The following is a 14641-nucleotide window of genomic DNA, read 5'->3' as shown; positions in this document are numbered from 1 at the left end:
AAAGAGGGAAATGATCAGAATCACTGAATTTATGGAATTCTTGCTATATGCCAGGTATTTGTCCTAGGGCTTTAAAGATGTAATCCCATTTAAAGTGCACAGTGACCCTTTAATCGTTTTGCAATTGTACAGATGGGAGGCTAAGGCACAGTTTAGGTAACTCACCAAAAGTCACTTAGCCGGTTGATGATGAAGGTAGGATAGCAACTTAAGGCTCTTGAGCTGATGCTCTTAAACTCTAGGTTCCAGCACCCGGTGTAGGCGACGTGCCTTTACAACTCAAGGCTTACAAGGTTAGTATTCAGATTAATCTTTAAATCCACTGAATTCTACAAAGTGATCCTAGCAAATGTGTATGTGGGAAGGGGCGGTAGGAGTGGGGGTGGGGAGAACTCTCTGAAGTCAGAAGTGATAAAACACAACTTAAATTAGCTTAAGCTAAAAGGGAGATTTTGGGCAGCCGACTGAGATGCCTCCGGAATGGAGAATGCATTTGATAGCTAAGCAGTGGGGCTCAGGAAACAGTCTCTGAGATTTTTAGCTCTTAGAATCAGGGATTTGAAAGTTCTCAGGACTCTCCACTTCTCAACCTGTTTCTTTCCTTGGGCTGACTTCATTTCTACTCTTGCAGGAGTGTTCCTTCATGGGGTTGGGATTGGCCTCTGGTAGCCCTGTGCTCCTAGGCTAGCAAACAACTACACAAGCTAAGAGGAAAAAGCCCTCTTCTTTCCCAACTTCTTTCTCTCTTTTTTCCAAGGTAAAAAAAAATTTCCCAGGGAAGAACGGGGATTGGTCCAGCTTGGGTCATGTGCTCAGCTCTGGGCCAATTACTCTGCTTCTGTAATTGTCAGCTCCCACCTACTAGGGTCAGATGGAGCTTTGATGGAGCTTTTCCCAGAAGAAGGGAGCTGCTTTTCTGGAGAGTTAAAACAACAAATGTCCATGAGAAACTGGACCACTGGCAATAGAACTACAAACATCAGAAGAGATGCAAAAACAGCCAAGATCAATTTGATAGCAAGGATAAAATACTCAATAAACTTTGGAAACACTATATAATGAAAGCAGGATTTAGGCAGGATGAGAGGAGATTTATCTAACAAAGCAGAGAGTCTAAAAATCAATTCAAGAGATGAATTAAGATGCCAGCTCTGGAGACACTGCTTTGGGAAAAATCCCTAGTGTTTTCCTTATTTGCTGCAAATAATAAATCCTTCCCTCTCCTGCTCAAAAAAAAAAAAAAAAAAAAAAAAAAAAAAAGCCAGCTCTGAAGCCTTTAAATAGTTCTATTATTAAGGTAGATGCATTCTGAGAGAGTTGACTAACACAGGGTTGTTCTCCTGGTTTGTGCCCACTAAATTATTAATTCATTTTGATGACAGATTTTATTAGAAATTATTGCTTGCAGAACTTACATATTTATAATACATATTTTTAGCAGAATATTTTGCATATGTAAAGCTATGCATAAATGCAACCAATAATAATTTATTACAGAGTCACTGGGATTATATTCATGTATGCATTTATTCACTCATCTGCTAGTTACTAATTGAGTGGATACTTTATTTCAGGGACTCTGTTGGACACACCTGGTTTCTGCCCTCAAGGTGCTTAGAGTACAGGGGAGGAGACTGAGCTATAATAAATTGTGCCCGGACAGGTGTATACTAGACCCTGTGGTGCACTACCAGGTCCCCTCTTCAAGACTGAGACACTTTGCCCCTATGTATAGGGGATGTGTTGATGATAAAGGCTCACAGATGAGTCAGGCCTCAGAAATCACCTTTGGCTGGCAGGAGCTGCTTCCTCCAAGGTTATATCCTCTAGGGCTGGGGCAGTCCACATTCCGTGTCTGGGCAATGACTGGTCATTGATGATGTACAATGGCCAGCCTCCTTGCCTCCACTGGAGACAACACCGAAGGGCTGTCCCAGCCCACCGCTCCTGGTGGGTCAGGCTGAGGCAGTTGTGTCACAGTTCAACTCCCTCCTTTGCCCAGTCTTGATTCTCTCACTTCCCTATGGGTGTTGTGCTTGAGAACACTCCAAAAAACTTTACATGCAAATCTCCATTTCTGAGTCTATTTTGTGTGGAACTCCACCTAAGACAAGGTGCAACTTAGAAAATTCTTATCAGGAAAAGCTGTCATATTCTCAAAGGTTCCAAAGCCTGTGTTCCAGTTCAGAAACACTGGTCACCTTGGAGCAAGTCCTTGTTTGGAGAAGACTCACCTGGTTGGTCCCTCTACTTTGTGTAAATGTAGGAAAGAAGGTGCCCTTTGCTCAGAAGATAGAAAGTTATAGAATACCCTTTGTAGAATAATTATATTCTTTGTAACCTGGCTCTCTCAAGTGTTTCAGTGTACAGAGCTGGTCAACAGCTCTGTACACTAAGGATATTTTGCTTAGGAGACCAGGAGCCTCCTGGAAAGGAAGGAACAGAGGCTTACTTGGACCCTCTCCCTTGTGACAGTCAATGTTATAACCTCCCTGATAAGTGGGGTGGTCCCTACTGAGGTCTCTTGGTGAGACAGGAGGAAAAGGCTTCAGAGAGGAACTTACCAGGAGCAAAGGGGGAGTCCCTGGGAAGCCCCTCGTGTCCCAGTCAGCCTACTGTGGAGGGTGGGCTTTGAGAAAAAGAGTGAGCACAAGATTGTAAGTTGAAGAGCCATAGAAACATTTCTTTTTTTTTTTTTTTTAACATTTTTTATTGAGTTATAATCATTTTACAATGTTGTGTCAAATTCCAGTGTAGAGCACAATTTTTCAGTTATACATGAACATATATATATTCATTGAAACATTTCTAACTGAGGACAACACTGAAGGAATGAAGCTATCCTCCCTTAGAGGACTGCTTGGCCAGTGAGGAGTATTAATTCGCAAGACCATCATCCCAGGAGACAAACATACACTATTTTACAAGACCAGCTTTCATGTCAACCCTGCAGAGTAGTAACAGAATCAACCACGGTGGAAAACACGGACTCACCCACGCACTGAATAGGTTTTCCAGTTGTCTTTTTCCAATGTGGGCTACTGGAGTTTCCACTAACTGATGAAGGGGGCTGCGAGCAATTTACTGAACATTCAGAAGAAATGTGATTATATTGGTATTTTAACCTAGTGAAACTGGAAAGATCAGATTTGTATGTTAAAAGTTCACTCTTGGAAAAAAAAAAGTTCGCTCTTGGCAGGATGAATAGACAGAGTAAGAAACTAGACAGGAAGACTGGTTAACCCAACAACAAATATTTTGAGACTTCCGCGCATGATGAGAACAACAGTGGGTTGTGGACCTGAGCTTGACGTGGGAGAAAAATCTCATTAATAATCACACAAACGTATAATCAGGCACTGTGGGTGTGTGTACTCCGGGGAAGGGAAGGGGGGGGTCTGAATTGTGGAAAAATATGGAAAAGGACAGATTAAAGAGATATTTATTTTATTTATTTATTGAAGGGGGGAGGTAATTAGGTTCATTTACTTATTTACTTTTTTTTTAATGAAGGTACTGGTGGGATTGAACCCAGGACTTTGTGCACGCTAAGCATGCACTCTACTGCTAAGTTATACCCTTCCTTCTAAGAACAAATTAAAGAGATACTTGAAAAGCTTGCTAACAATTTAGACAGGGGTGGGGGGGGGTGGGGAGGAGCGGGGGGGCGGGGCAGGGAGAAAGGGAATTTCAAGGTCTTACTTGGTGAGTAGGTAGATACTGTTTTAGAAAGAAGCATAAAAACAATCATGGGGAACTTTGCCAATATTGAGAGTTATATAAAGAGAGTAAGCATGATTTAAACAGATCTACATTTTAATTTTTGTCCTGGGGCTTCCAGTCATATTTGCTTCTTTCTGGAGATAATACCTGCCCTGCTTATCTTACAAGGCACTTGGATTAGTCAGGGTTCTCCAGAGAAACAAAACCAGTTGGACTATATAGAGAGGGAAAGGGAGGGAGGGAAGGAGAGAGACTGGCTGATTTGTTCATTCATTCATTTAGTTATTATAAGGAATTAGCTCACATGATTATGGAAGCTGAGCAGTCCTCAGGTCTGCAGTCAGCAAGCTGGGGACCCAGGACAGCTGATGGTATATTTCTAGTCTGAAAGCCAGCAGGTTCAAGACCCAAGAAGAGCCAATGTTTCAGCTCAAGTCTGAATGCAGGAAAAAAAAACTGGTGTCCCAAGTCTAAGACAGGCAGATGAGCTCCCTCATAGTTAAGGGAGAGTCAGCCTTTTGTTTTCTATGCAGGCCTTCGATAGATTAAATGAGGCCCACCCACATTAGGGAGGACAACCTGCTTTACTCAGTCTGTGGATTCAAATGTCAATTTCATCCAGGTACACCCTCACAGAAGCAGTGAGAATAATATTTGACCAAATGTGTGGGCACCCTTTGATCTAGTAAAGTTAACACATAAAACTAACCATCAGAGCACTTTTGAGTATGAAATGAAATAACTGATATGTAACTACCTTAGTTCAAGGCCCATACAAATATAATGTAGTAAGTAGGAAAAATTGTCTGTAACGTATGTGTTACATACTCTGTTTGCCCTTCTGCTCCTTCTGCCCTGTGTCTGGCCAGCTGATCTCCCTGACCCTCTGGTTTCTGGTTGGGAGGTACAGCAGGAGACTGAGAGTAAGAGAAGAGAAAGGCTGGGCAGGGGGTTTATTCCCCAACTCTCTCCTGGCCTCCCAAGTGGCTTAGCCCCTGCTGGGGTCCCCTCATCCTTGTCTGCAGCTCCCTCCCCTGCCCCATCAGGCCTAGGGATGCTAACAGGTTCCCTCCTCTTCAGTCTCTGGGTGCCTCTCCATCCCTTGTTGGGTTCTCACCTTTGCCAAAGAGCAGGCATCTGGGACCTGTATTGATAATGTTAACATTAAATTCATATCTAAGCTTTCAGAGGAAATTCTTGTCAATCCTATCTCTAATCTAAAATCAATTTCTTGTGTTCTTTTAACTTAGTAATGACAACTTTAATATGAACACGTGTTTGACCCTCAAGAAACAGTCATAACGTACATGGAAGAATGAGCTGCTATTGAAAGGAGTGCATGATGCTTAGGAATGGAGGGTGTGCTGTTTCTGGATCCAGCTGATTGATATTCAAATATATCAAAGCAATGGATAGCAGTACTCATTTGAATAATCAGAACTTCTTCCAATACTAGGTCACTTCTTCCTTGGGGTGGGGCCTGAGCGCAATAGAAGTGGGGATATTCTCGGGGTGCTCTAACTACAGCACGTGGTCAGGGTCTCAGGTGGCTCCTTTAGGGCCTCCTCTGGGGTCTCGGGGACCACCTTTTGCATGCGCTCCTGCTTCTGGGGGTGGGGTGGGGGGAGGGGGGAGGCAGCAGTTTGTGGGTGGTTGCCCAGCTGTGTGACAAGCCTGCTACCAAGGCGCCCGCTGGCCAGGAGAATGGAGCCTGTGATAGATCCTTTTGTGGCACCAAGTATCGCACCAGGAACTGCAGCTCTGTGCCTGAGGGTGCTGTCTTCCTGCCCTGTTTCTTACCGTCTTCACTGCCAGTCCCCTGGTCCATGCTACCATTCTCTCTCTCCTAGGTGGCTTCTGTGGCCTCCTAACTGGACTTGATGCTCCTGTGCTGGGAATTTATCTATGGTCTCCGAGATACCTTTGTAAGCTCTTCTCTGTAATGTGGGGTTGGGCTAATGCAAACCTAATCTCCCACCTCCAACTAGCTGGCTTCCTGTTAGGTTTTACAATGTGAGGCATTAGAAGAAGAAAGAAAAGTAAAGGGAAAGGAAAAGAGACTTCTTTCCTGGTTTTTCACTTCCCTGTTTTTTTGTTGCTCCAGTAGCAGCATATAAGTGGCCCCAGCTTCCAGAGACACCCAGGGCTCCCGGCACCCCCGGTGGTCATGCCACACTCCCTCACCTGTGGAGCTGTGCCCTGGTGGGGAGGTCCCTTTGGTGGAGGCCCCAGTCAGACAGCACCCGTTCCACAGAGGTCTGAGCAGGGCAGCGCTTTCTTCAGAGACGCAGGCACCAGCCACCTGGGGCCTCTCCTCCAAGCTCCTAGGTACAGGTGACACTACCTATTTTCCAGCCTTAGCAGGTAGGAGCTGCTTCTTGCAGTTATTAATCCCTGAGTTACTACCCTCTTCCTTTTTTCTCTGCTGTTTCCTTTTCCTCTTTCAATTTCTAATGTCTGTGAAAGCAGTTCTTTATATTAAAGCCCCTCTATTTGAAATACATAGTGTGATTTCTGTTTCTGATTGGTCCCCGGCTGATACCTCTTCTAACACATTTTCCACTTAGCATCCAGTTATCTTTTTTTTTTTTCTGAAGTATAGTTGGTTTACAATGTTGTGTTAATTTCTGGTGTACAGCATAGTGATTCAGTTATACATATACATACATCTTTTCATAATCTTTTTCATTATAGGCTATTACAAGGCATTGAATATAGTTCCCTTTGCTATACAGTAGTATCTTGTTGTTTATCTATTTTATATTTAGTAGTTAGTATCTGCAAATTCCAAACTCCCAATTTATCCACCCCTCCCCCGCCCTGGTAACCATAAGTTTATTTTCTATGTCTGTGGGTCTGTTTCTGTTTTGTTATTAAGTCTGTTTGTATCATTTTTTAGACTCCACATATAAGTGATATCACATAATATTTGTCTTAGTCTGACTTAGTATGATAATCTCTAGGTCCATCCATGTTGCTGCAAATGGCATTACTTTATTCTTTTTTATGACTGAGTAGTATTTCATTGTGTGTATGTGTACACACACACACACATACCATGATTTCTTTATCCAATCATCTGTTGATAGACATTTAAGTTGCTTCCATGTCTTGGCTATTGTAAATGGTGTAACAGCCAACTATCTTTTGAAAATGTGCCTCACTGCATCACACCCTAGCTGTACTAGTTAAGATGCTTGCTTTAACACCACAGAAACCAGCACTGGCTAACTCTTAAACAGAAGAATTCATTGAAAGCAACTATGGAACTCAGAGTATCAAGAGGAAGATCAGAGAACAAGGTACAGGGAAAGGTTTATACAGCGAAGCTCCAGGAATGGTTTGCTGAAGATGTGGCCCCTGATTCCCTCCCAAAGGACACTTGTGGGCAGCCAGGTGCCAGTGGACATTGGTCACCATATGCTGGATTCTGCTGCCCTGGCACACTCATCCCTGGGCATTCCTGACTGTACCACTGTCACCCTAATAATTTCTAACTGACCTTGTATCTTTGAGACATGCCCTCATGACTCAAAGTCCCAGGTAGGAGCCTCTGACTGGCCTTGTTCTATATGCCACAGGAGAGGAGAGAAAACACTTTCTCCTGTCTTTGGCTTCTACAAGCCTTGGCTTCTATAGTGGGAACTGGGACCCTGCATCCCAGAGTTTTGTGATTTCCCAAATAAGAAGGGCTTTTGAATGCTGGCCAGCCAGTGACGAATGTCTGCCATAATGCCAAAACCCTCCAACAGCTTCCCCTGTCACTTCCGAGTAAAATCCCCAAATCTGGCTTTCACAACTGGCATGATCTGGCCCCTCAGACTTTCTGACCTCACCTCACGTCTTACTCTTGCTTCATGCTCCAGGCCCATGGAGATTCTGTCTGTCCCTTGACCACGCCACACTCGTTCTGACACCAGGGAATCGCTCCTCCCTCAGTCTGGAAGTCCCTTCCCTGCTCTTCTCAAGGAATTTCCTTCTCACTTCCAAGTCTTAGCTCAAATATCTCTTCCTCAATGAAACCTTCCAAAGAGTCTCCACTGCACAATTCTTTCCTTCACAGCACTTGTTTGTGCCTGATATTTTCTTGTGTGTTGAATTATCTGCCTCCCTTCCCCTTGTCGGTCAGTTGCTGCAGTCTCCCACACCTGGGAGAGTGCCTGGCACAGAGCAGGTGCTGAATGCTTGTTGGATGGATGGATGGATGGCTCAATTTTGTTTATTATAGAATTCTACCTGATTAAAAAAAGCAAAACAATTTTGTAATGGAGGCAATGGCAAATGAAATTACATGGATGCTTTTTACAATAATTAACTTTTTGACATCCATCCATGACACTTCTTTTGGAAGTTTTACTAAGGAGTGAGAGCTCTGAGGTGGGCCCTAATAAGGCTGTTTCGATCTTCTAGAGAAACCATGGGTTTCCTTCTAATGGCCACCAGCTGGGAGTCCTCCATTTTGTGAATTAGAGTAGATGGTAAAGTTTAGGTAAGGAAAACCACAAAGCACACCACACTCATACTGAGCATGAAAGAAGCCATATAGCATAATTGCTATAAGCATGGAGTTGGGTGTAAGACAGCCCTGAGTTCTACTCCCACATCTGATTCCTATTAGTAGTGTGTTTGCTGGCTCTGCATTTACATTTGCAAAATGGGAATATCCCTACATCATAGGCTTGTTGTGAGGGTTAAAATGAGTCAATACATAGAAACCACATAGAAAAGTGTCTGGCATATAGTTAGCTTTGATAAAGCACAGTATAGCATAAGCTATTATTACAGTTAGGATCATGTTTGTCTGTTGATAAGAGAAACTTGAACAAGATAGAAGTGTGTTTATCTTTCATATAAGTCAGAGATAGGGAGCCCAGGGTGGGTACGGCAGTTCTATAGTCATCAGGGACCAAAGTTCCTTTTTTCTCCACCACCATCTAATACATGGTTTATATCTTCAAAGTCCAAGGTGGCCACTGAAGCTCCCGTCACCCCAACTGCATTTCAGGCATCAGGAAGAAGGAACAGAAAAGGACTTTATGGCAGAGTCAACACCCTTTAAAGACTCTTCCCAGAAGGCCCACATAGTACTTCCATTTGCATCTCATTGGCCAGAACATAGACACGTGACCACACCTAGCTGCAAGGGGCAATGGCAAATAGAGGTTTTTCAGTGGGTGCATTACCACCCCAAATAAAATTGGCACTGTATCACTAAAGAAAGGGAAAATGGATATTGTACCTTGTGTAAGTTATTTAACCTCTCCAGATTTTAGTTTTGTCATATAGCATGGGAAAAATGGTTCACACCTCATACAACTGTCTGGAAGGTTACATGAAACAGAATCTAAAAACTACTAGCACCGTGCCCAACACATACTGAGTAAGCATTAGCCATTATCCTAAGAAGGAAAAAATATCTCTCTGAATGCTTTTATAAATAAGCTAGACAAAACCAAATGGAACAAAAAGAAGAAAAAATATCCTCCCCCAAAAAGGACTGATTAACTTCAGAAAGAAGTTAAGTTTCAGAAAGAAACTGCCTCTACCTGAAGGTTTCTCCCACCTTTCCATGGCTTTGGCCTCTTTGTCTCAACTAATTCTCACCCGACAAAGTTCCAGTTTTAAATATCACATTACCCTGCCTTACTGCTAACGAAGGGCCACTGTGTCTGGGTGGGGCTGTCTCAGACTCACTGTTTGTGATCTTTCCGGTCTCATCCACCATCCAACTTCCGTCCATCTGCGTCAGTGTTCTAGACCAGCGGATTATGAACCTGGCTGATTCTAAAACTCACTCTCTTGGAGAGTTCAGTAAAAATACAGACTCAGCCCCAACCCCAGGAACCAACCTGGAAAACTTCTATATCTGCCTCACCTGTGTCAAACTGACGCTGGGTTTTTTTGGACCAAATGACTCAGCAACTTGAACATTGACATAATATAAATGAATGTATTCTGAAACACAAATGTGGATTGAATGTCATTAGACGCCAGGCATTTTTCTAAGCACTTTGCATGGACTAACTCATTTAGGTACTATTATTCCTCTTTATACAGAGCAGAGGCACAGAGAGGATATGCAATTTGCTCAAGGTCACACAGCTAATAAATGGGGGAGCTGGAATTCAAGCCCAGGCACTCTGACTTCTGAGAGCCTGTGTATTTAACCTCTATCTTCTACCACCTTCCCATCTCCCATGATCAGCCGGGTTCATATTAAACAGTCAGGGCACTCCAATACAAATTATTTAAAAATTGGAACAGATGTCCTCCTAGCATCTATTAAGTAAATTGCAAGATATTCTTACTCATGATCATTTATCTTCCCAAGCACACGGTGGCACAGATAAGCCTGTTTCAAAGTATTTTAAGACAGCCATCAGAAATGGTGTTGAAACTATATTTTTGTGTGTGTATATGTTCATTGTGATGGATGCTCTTCAGGTAAAGAAATATATACACACACACACGTACACATACACACTGCATATGCCTACAGAAAGTATGGCAGAAAACACAGCCAAGGGTGGCAGTTAATTCTGTGTGGTAATATCATCCTTTTTTAATTTATCTAAAATAAGCATTTGAATTTCGTCTAATCAAAAAACTCAAAATTTAAAAATAAGGTGTTTTGAAGCAAAAGCAATGGAAGACAACAATTATATCCCCTCTGTTTTCTCAGAGAGTCTTACAGGCTCTTCATTTAAAAGTTCCTCCTGTAAGACCCTTTAAAAGGGAATCTGATGGGGAAGGATGAAATTACAGGTGTGTTTCCATAGTGGCTGAGCTCTTGGTTTCAGAGACTAGCAGATATGGGTTTAAATCCTGAGAAATTTCCCGGCTGAGACATAGATGTCAGACAGGTCACTGACTGGCCAGCCCTCACTCAGGCACCTGTGAAAAAGGTCCAGGGGCCGATGCATTTTGCAGGGCGGAACACAGGTCTACAGGAGCTTGATATAAGGTAATAACTGTGGTGAGCAAGCATCACCATCAGAACATACCTCAGGATCGTTAAATGCCGATCACAAAACCAGCACCTTTTGGGCTCATAACAAAGATTGTAACTACATTACTGACCAGAGTTAAGAACCCACTCTTGTGAAGATAATCTGAGGAAAGGAAAAGGTCAGGCTGCCTTCTGGAAACAGCTGAGGCTGGTTTAAGGTACTGTTTCTAGTTCTGTGCCTGTATGTTACCTGGGACTCACTCAACCCCTCTCCACTGTGGCCTACTAGCTTCTGAATTTTCTGTTTTCCAAAATACAATACAGATTTATCCCTGTCCCGTTGTGCTGTCTCTGCGGTCAGCTGCTCCCATCCCACCCCGGGCCATTCCCAGCTCTCGGGCGCCACTGGAGGCTCTTAAGCCCTTGCCTCCTCCCTCGGCCTCCATCTGGCTGCCTCCCCTCCAGCACTGCTGAAGCTGACGTCTCAGAGGTTAGGGTGACATTCTCATTGCCAAATCCTGGGTTCAGCCTTATCTTCCTGGACCTTGCTCAATTAATCATCATTCCTGCCACGTCTCCAGGCACCTTCCTCTCAGTCCATAAACATGCTCGAATTTCTGGTAGCCTTAAAAAAATAATACAAATATGAATAACCTTGGCTTCACATTGCTCTCCAGCAACTGTCACATTTCTGGAATCCCAGCTTCTGAGAAGCCAAGAGTTTGGACACTGAAGACTTCAGCTCCCTGTTCTGTCACTTCCAACTGTGTGACGTTTTGCTTAACCTTTTCTGTGCCTTAGTTTCCTCCTCTGTAAAAAAAAAAAAAGGCTCTGGATAATACCTACCTCCAGGTTGTTGTGAGAATTAAATGCATTAATGCAGAACTTTGCCATACAGAAGGTGAGCGATAAATGTTAACACTGGGAGTCCTACAGTCTCACCTCCCTTTCATCCTTCAATGTAGCAGAACCGGGCTCAGGCCCTACCACTCTGTAAACGTCACCAATGACCTACTACTTGTCAGTCCATGGTGCTCTGTTGCACTTGACATTATTAGTTACTTCCTCCTTGCAATATTCCAAATCTCATCTGCTGCCACTTCCTGCTGCACACATCATCATGCCCTAGTTTACTCTGAATGAACACACACACACACACACACACACACACACACAACTAGGGTTTGTTTCTTACCTTCAAGTCTCTGCTGTTGCTGAAACTGCACCACTGCGTTACCACAGAAGGCACCTTCTCACCTTCAGTGGCCAACCCTGCCTTGTCCCCCTCCCCCTCCAGATCCTCCTCTCCCTGCTGGCTTACCCTGGTTAACTTCCTCTTATCCTTGTCCTCACTTCCCCAGAAATCCCATCTTAACACCCTGAGTTAGCTGCCCCTTCCTGGTGCTTCCATGACACTTACGTAGCTCTCACACTGCATTATACCTCGGTCCCCCTAAAATGACGGTGAGCAACCTGGTACAACTACCAGAATCATTTCTTCTTCTCCCTGGAGTTTCCAGCACTTGATACGGTGCCAGATACACAGTAGGAACTCAGTAAATATTTATGGAATTAAATGCTCAATTAACTGATATGAATACTCGTCTATATCCCCTGAGTCTTAGGCAGTAGGATTCAGAGCAATTAGACTTACAGGGAGTTAAGTTAGAAAGAAGTCAGGGATGGGGGAGAGTGTAGCTCAGTGGTAAAGCACATGCCTAGCATGCACAAGGTCCTGGGTTCAATCCCCAGTACCTCCATTAAAATAAATCAACCTAATTACCGCCCTCCCAAGAAAAAGAAAAAAAGTTTTTAAAGAAAGAAATCAAAAGCAAGGGGGGAAATGCACAAGGTCTGACAATGTGTGGTAAGGAAGTTGGGGGAGGCAAGCAGCATTTGGCAGGAGTAAGAGGGGCTGTCGTGTGCAGAAACACTCAACATGAAGAGGCAGTGGCCTTGGGCAGGCTGACTTCCCTAAGCTCTTAAGTTCTTACAAAATCATTAGCTAAAAGGAAAGCAGAAGAAATGTAAAGTATGTTCATGTTCCTTCTTGCTTCTTTCCAAAAGAGCACAGTTAAAACCATGATACATGCTAACTCTTTGTGTCCTCCAGATACATGCTATTTGTTTTTATGCTAGAAAAGTGAGAAAGAAAAAAATTTGTTTTCAAAAACGGAGGAGAAATTCAGAACATTCTCTGCAGGCTGATACAGATTCCCACCGGCACAGTTCATCATCTACTTGGGGGCATCTCCTTTGCCAGCCCCTATTGTACCCTCAAGCAAAGGACTCAAAGAATGTAGGCATTTTTAGTATCTTTGTTATCACTGCTTTTGCCTCTGACAGTAGTAATTATTAAGAGAGACTAACCACTCCTAGAACAAGTTATCACCTAAAAAGTAAGAGGTATTGAGCATTAGTACTAATAATTAAATTAAAAAAAATCAGTCTTCAGCTTTTTAAAAAACAGATAATGCATTTACATAGTTCAAAATTCAAAATATAAGAGTGTAGAATAAAATTTTTTTCTTCTACTCTGTCCTTTAAGAGGTCTTCTGCTATACAGAAGAATACACACACATATATATTTTTTTCCTACTGCCTGCTTTTTGCTAGATCCTACTATACACCCTGTCTTGCACCTTGTTTTTTTCACCTAACAATCTGTTTTCACCTAACAATCAGTACAAATAGAAAATGTCCCATTTTATTTGTTACATTATATAGACAAACCACAATTTATTTAACCACTTCCCTACTCATAGACCTACAGGTTGCTCCCAATATTTTGAAACTCAAACGGTGCTGTAAGGAATAACTTCTACATACATCATTTTGCACATGTGCCAGAATATCTGCAGCATAAATTCCTAGAAGTGGATTAGCTGAGCCAAAGGATCTATGCATCTATGATCTTGTCAGCTGTTGCCAGTGTTCTCTGCAGGGAGGCTGCTGTACCAATTCACCCTTCCACCAGCTCCCTTATGCCTCCACCAACAGTGTCAGCTGACCTTCTAGGCTTTGCTAATTTAGAAGGTGACAAATAACAACTCAGTGTATTCAAGCTTGTGTTTTTCTTATCACAAGTGTGGCTGTACTTTTTTTTTTTTGAGTCCTCAGTGCTATTTATACTTTCCTCCCTCTAAGTATAAAATAATGATAACAATAATAATAATAGCTAACACTCATGGGATGGCTTGCCATCTGCCAGGTACGTTACAGTTCTGCCCCTCAACAGTTCTACACTGTAGGGTGTTTATTATCCCCAATTTACAGAGAGGGAAACTGAGGCTTGGGGAGTGGAAGTAGCTTGCCCAGCGTCTCACAGCAAAGTGGCAGAGCCAGGGCTTGAACCCAGGCTCCTCTGACCACAAAGCCCATGTTCTGAAAAACTAGGCGACTTCCCCTATTACTCAACAACCACATCAAAAATAGAGGACCTGGGGTGTTGACTCTCAGATTCCCTCCCTGAGATTCCAAGAAAGTAGCCTGCTGGGGTCTTCTCACACTCTTGCCTCCTTTCGTGTTCCCTCAGGTTCTTGCTTCTCTTCAAGATGTGCTGTAAGGGGCCCACAGAGATGAGACACTGACGGAAGCCTCCCAGAAATGCAGCCACGTGAGAGGAGTAAGTGGCGTTTAAGTGGACACGAGCTCATGAACAGCAGCCTCAGGCCTACAAGTAAAGTTCATTCATTCAGCAAACATTTACTGACCATCCACTGTGTGTCCAGCACTGTTCCAGGCACTCAAATGTGGCAGTGAGCAAGACGAACCAGGTCCTGGTTCTCCTAAAACTTGCATTACACTGGACGGTAAATAAACAAGAAAAAACAAAAAGGATAGCAATAAGTACCATACAGAGGGTTAAAACCGTGTAATTTGGTAAAAAGAGGCTGCTTTGGATTGGTTAGTTGAAGGCCTCTCTAAAGGAGGCGCCCGTTATACTGAGAAGTAAATGATGTGGGGGAA

General features: G+C 43.2%; 1 pseudogene; it reads right to left on the bottom strand.

Moving 5' to 3' along the window:
* Positions 1-5145: 5145 nt before the first annotated feature.
* On the bottom strand, positions 5146-6521 carry LOC123617076 (putative peptidyl-tRNA hydrolase PTRHD1 pseudogene; annotated as a pseudogene).
* Between the last annotated feature and the right edge of the window lie 8120 nt (positions 6522-14641).

The sequence above is a fragment of the Camelus bactrianus genome, chromosome 25 (assembly GCF_048773025.1).
Source record: "Camelus bactrianus isolate YW-2024 breed Bactrian camel chromosome 25, ASM4877302v1, whole genome shotgun sequence".
Classification (NCBI taxonomy): domain Eukaryota; kingdom Metazoa; phylum Chordata; class Mammalia; order Artiodactyla; family Camelidae; genus Camelus; species Camelus bactrianus.
The sequence above is the reverse complement of the archived record's forward strand: the minus strand, read 5'-3'. Positions and strand labels throughout refer to the sequence as shown.